Here is a 5,767-nt window from a genome sequence, read left to right on the forward strand (position 1 = left end):
GCTGACTCCGATTTCTATTTCGCTCTCAAATGATATTTTTCTGAATATCAAGGAAATGGCAGTGTCTGAGCACCAAGAAAAATGGTAAATTCACAAATGTCTGAGGAGAAAGGGATAAATATAACCTTGTTTTACTAAGTCACTTGGCTTCTCTATCTCTTAAGAACATTTCTCAAATCTTTTACCCTAACAAACATTAACCCACTAAGAGGCACATCGTTGCACATTCATCAATAGAGGCTTTGCTATCTAAACAAAAACCGAAATAAAAAAGACCTAATCAGAAATTTATATTTTAGGTTTTCACAATGCCAATTATAAGAACAAAACTAGTAATTATATTTTATTTCTTAGTTTTAGTTTTTGTCTAATATTTACTATTGTCTAAACTTAGACATTGTTATTGCTTAGCTAAAGCATTACTTATGTCAATTGTAAAAATGGTAACTCAAATGTGACTTTCTCTAGAACTTGGCTTCCCTTGATACCTGTCAAATCTGTGGGAAGCTACCTTAAACACCCTTCCTCTTTCAATTAATATCTGATATTTAGAACTAATCACATTTTTAATTACCCAATATCCAAATTAATCTTAACACTCATGTGTAAACAGACACATGCACACACATATACATGCACAAAAAATGTACGTTTACATATAATCTAACTATCCGTAGAGGTTATTATAAGGCTTCGTGATATTTTTAACTGAGGTTTTCAAGCTGACTTCATTTCAATAGAGCCCTTTCACTAATTGCATATTCACTAACGATGATTTGTATTTCCCAAAAGATAAGAGGACGTGAGCTCTAAAACATAAACATCATAAGGTGTTCTCTTTGTATGACAGCAAAGTAGGGATGACCATGTCATTCAAAGAAAACCAAATGAAATGTCATAATTTAAACCAAATCAATGCAATTTTCCTACGTTTCTTCTTCTTTGGCCCCTTTAATTCAGAAAAGATTACCAGTTATTTTACCTTTCCACTTCCTCTTCATCATATACATATGCTCTCACATCTGTGGCACAACATCCAAAAAAACCACACAACACTAGCATTTATACTGAATGTCCTATACATACAAACCAGTTGGGTCACACAGTTTCCAAGTTAATTATACTAGGTATTTTCTCAATCCAAATTTTTCTTAGGCATACAGAGAAGAGAAACAACAAAATTCTATACTTCCTCATTTACATATCATATTATTACCTGGAGAGTGAGAAATACATAACTCTTTGTAGAAATGCAGCAAAATCTTATGGGTGTCCAGAACTTATAGATTTAACATTGCCTTGAGGAAAAGTGAGTAAGTTATTTGGAGTATCATTTATAGGATATTATTAATGTTGCATAATAGAATAGTTAAGGTCTTTTTTTAAAATAAACCTGAGCTTTAAATGCCCAAGTCTAAAAGATCTGGAAGACAAAAACAAATGATGCAAGAAAGAGTAAAACAAGCAGAAACAGATTTAAAGTGAAATTTTTTTCTTCCATAGGACTTTTTTCATGGCATTTTTAACATCCTTATTTCTTAAAGAATAGATTAAAGGGTTCAGCATAGGTGTAAACAAATGTAACATATTGAAACCACTTTACGAAGTTCAGGGTTATTTGGTGATATGAGACAGACAAAGGAGACAGTCCCATAGAGCAAACTTACAACCCCCAGATGGGAGCTGCAAGTGGAGGTGGCTTTCTTCCTCCCTTCACTGGAGTGGATCTTTAAAACTGTGGACACAATACACATGTAAGATACCACAATAACAATCATTGTGGGCAAAATATTGAGAACAGTCAAACTAGTGACACCATCTTATCCATAAAGATATAAGAACAGGAAATCTTCTCAATTGGGTTTGAATCACAGCAGAAGTGATCAATGACCCAGGAGGCACAGGAAGACATTGAGAATGTTACACTAATTTGAAGGACGGAAATGACCCAGCCACAGAGATAGAAACCAGCCACAGGCTAGATACAGAGGCTTCTTGACATGTGGACAGTATAGAGAAGTGGGTTGCAGATGGCAATAAAACGGTCATAGGCCATGGCTGCCAGGACAAAGGCCTCTGTTACCATGAAAAGTGCATAAAGAAACAGCTGAGCCACACAACCTGCAAAGGATATGAGCTTTTTCTGAAACAGGATGTTGACTATGGCTTTTCATACAATAACAGTAGTGTAGGAGAGGTCAATGATGGAGAGATTGCCTAGGAAGAAATACATTGGTGTGTTCAGCCAGGGATCAGTCACAATGATGCCAATCATGCTAAGGTTCCCCGGAAGGACCATCTCATAAACAATCAGGAATAGCAGGAAAAGAAGACTCTGGAGCTCTGGACAGACCCTGATGCCTACAAGAATGAAGTCAGTCACTTCTGAGTGGTTGTCTCCGCTCTTGTCACCCATGGCAAATTTCTGCTTAAAGGTATAAGAGAAAGTCAACAGATGAAGTTTTCACTCTTTATCTACTATAATAAATAACACTTCGCATTAAAAAATACTTTACAGTTGACATAATAGTTTCATATCCATTATCCCTGTTAAGTTTATACACATGAGCAAACTAAAGATAAAAGACACTTTGACTTGCCTAAGGTAACAAAATCGGTTAAAAATGGAATTTGGACTCAAGGTAAAACATTTTGAATTCAAATCTAGTGTTAATTTCAATACAACACAGTCTGATACTTCTTCGTATCGCTCTACTTTGTTATATGTGATGGTTCCTGAGATGTCATTTGTGATTTCAAAATACTAAAGTCTGATAATCTCATACTAAGAAAAAGGCACTTCCTTAATTTTAATTTATCACTTAATATTCAATTTTCTCTGTCATATTACTTTGCTTCAATGCAAAAATTAAAAAGAATAAATGAAGGGGAAGAAAGCTAAAAGCATATTCTAAAATAATACGAACTTTCTACCAAAAGAGTTCCTATAGCTGAAAGTAAGTTACTAAAGAGCTAATTGTCTTACTTGTAGTTTTTTTTTTTAAATGAATTCAGTCTTTAACTTCTGGAACTAGTCTAATTTTATTTAAGTGCACAAGTAAAATGTGAGTGATACCTTTATACTTTTTAACCTGTGAAGTTTACTGATCCTGTCAAGAAATCTGTCAAGAAACCCATGCCATTTCAAACTTTTCAAAATATGAAAAAAAAATTAGAAGCTTCAAAGTAAGGAGCCAATCAAAAATGTTGATTGTGTAAAATATATTAGGTTAGATAGCAAATTTTATTAAACTCTTAACCTGATGGTTAGAGCTCACCAATTTTAAGAACGAATAAGTATTAATTTCCTAAATGCATCCAAATCAACCTATTTTGATTTGGGTGAACTGTTAGGCAAGTAAGAAAACTTTGGTTAATCTGAAATATTTCTATTATTTTTCTATGAAACAATACACTCATTGTCAATTAAGCTCTTGAGCAATTAGGGATAACTTTACGTATCTTCTCTTCTTTGGTAGCATTTAAACTAAGTATCATTTATCCTTTCAAAGAGTGATATGGATAGTAAAAACCAGCAAATGATCTACAAAAATGTCTTTACCAAAATTAAAATGAATAACACAGTAGCAATCGAAATTTTAAAATATGCAATTTCTCTTTAACTCTCTGCCCTAAATTTTAAGAGGTTTACTTTTATTTTTTGTTTTTCTATGGTCTACAAAAGTCCTTCAGATTCCAAAGTCTTCAAGCTCTTCTTTGCATCTTTCATTTTTTACGTCTCCCAACAACCTTCTCAAAAATGAACGTGAAATTAATTCATATAAATTTAAATCAAGGGGAAAAATGACTAAACAAAATAATATTACTATTCTCAGTCTCCATACTCACTCTACTGCTCCACCGTATATTTGAAATCCAATCAAATAATTGTATAGCAACTTGGTTTTATTAGCAAGTGGAGAAATGAATTAAGTTTACAGGTTAACATACATGAGGATGATTTTATTTTATTCCAGAACTAATAGAATGAACCTTTTAGCTATAAAGCTGAATAGAGCAATTTCAAGCATCAGTCATCATGTATTGGTTTGGAGCAGGAAAAAGAGGGCTGTTAAAAAGAATAGGAAATATTATTAAGATATGCTAAAATCATTTCATACATAACTCTTTTTTCTGCAGTCACAAGATTAATAGGACTTGTCCTTTGGTCTTATTTTAAAAAGAAGGGGGGAGGAGAAAGAGAAGAGGAAGGAGAAGGAAAAGGAGATGGAGAAGAAGAAATTTAAGTCCTTAAACCAAATCAAATGTTACTTTTTTGATGTTGTATCAATGAAAGTATCATATTAATATTTGAAAGATAACCTAACCTAAAGAAATAGAATACGGTTTTGTTGCTTTTACACAAAATTGTAGAATATGAACTGTGAAAAGGATTACTTTTATTCATAAAAGAATTATAAATAAAGAGTCAAAATTAGGTATGAAATAATCAAAATAGAGATATTAGAGGACTTTTATGATTGTGAGGTCTAAGCTGTGGAAAAGAAAGATAAAAAGAGACAATAGACTACATATTATTAGGATTATATTTAAAACATCAGTTATTGTATTACCAGTCTGATTTAGTCTTGATCTTCCTTTGAGCAATGGACTGTGAATTATTAAGGTTTATTCTCATCTTGATAATCTTTAATTTATGACACAGCACATTTTGAAACTCAAGAAAAACATCTTTTAAGGATACAGAAAATGTTCTAGGCTGTCATGTGACTGTTTTGTAATTATTCTTAATTTCTGAATTTATTCTGAATTTATATTTCTTTTCTATCTTGTGAACATTTTCGTGTGAAACTACAGAGATCCAAATCCTTTTTATTTCAGTCTAGGAAAGAAGCTATATTTGACAAATAAAAACTATCAAAGACAATATCATAATTAAACATCTCAAATAATGTTTAATCCCTTATAAAATAGCAACTCTCTTAAGCAGGGCATGACTATGTTCTTTGTTAGTTGCATTGCTGGTAGGTCCATAATTTTCCATTACCTATTATTAAAGTTTGTTCTTTCTTTAATATAATTTTGTTTGAAAACCTGGTATATTCCTGAACAGAGTGAAGATGTCTCACTAGGAATTTATTTAGTTCTCTTAGAGAATTCCAATAAATCCATGGAATCAAACTGCATACAAATCTCTTGCCACCATGGTGGCACAATTCACAGGCCACAGAATGAAAATGCGAGCAAAATGGAATTTTAAGACAAGCAACAAGACTCCCAGGTCCCTGAAGACATACAAAAATAGTAGCAGCCGAAATCCATGGTGGTCAGTCTTTTCCAATTCCATGAAACTATCTCAGAGAATTGCAACATAAAGTGTTTCAGAACTTTGGAGGAAGAAGTCCTTCTGAGAGAGGACTGAAAAATAAGTCAATTAAAATTTCATAACAACGGCAAACTTCAAGGCCATCCAGCCCATGAAGACTGCATGAGGAGCAAACAGTCAGTGTGACTTCTTCACTTATTAAATACTCTTGGGACAATCATAAAGTTATTTTGAACAAGACTCCCTGTTAGAAAATTTCTTTCTTTATATCAAGCTAAAGTTTGTTTCTCCATGACTCCTTTCCACCTGATTGTCCAAGCCTCTCTCCAAAATTGTGCTTTCTGAAGCGACACTGAATATCTCTCTTTGATCCTCTAAACGACATCCTTTCAAAATTTAAAAAGATGAATACATTATTTCCCCATAATCTTCTTATTTCTGGATTCAATATTCTAGTTTTCAATTATATCTCCTTTCAGC

The 5,767-nt window shown here is 32.7% G+C and overlaps 1 pseudogene; it reads right to left on the reverse strand.

Annotated features, from left to right (window-relative positions):
- Window positions 1–1,476: 1,476 nt before the first annotated feature.
- Window positions 1,477–2,416, reverse strand: LOC120602194 (olfactory receptor 9K2-like; annotated as a pseudogene).
- Between the last annotated feature and the right edge of the window lie 3,351 nt (window positions 2,417–5,767).

Source organism: Pteropus medius, unplaced genomic scaffold, assembly GCF_902729225.1.
Source record: "Pteropus medius unplaced genomic scaffold, Ma_sr-lr_union100, whole genome shotgun sequence".
Lineage (NCBI taxonomy): Eukaryota > Metazoa > Chordata > Mammalia > Chiroptera > Pteropodidae > Pteropus > Pteropus medius.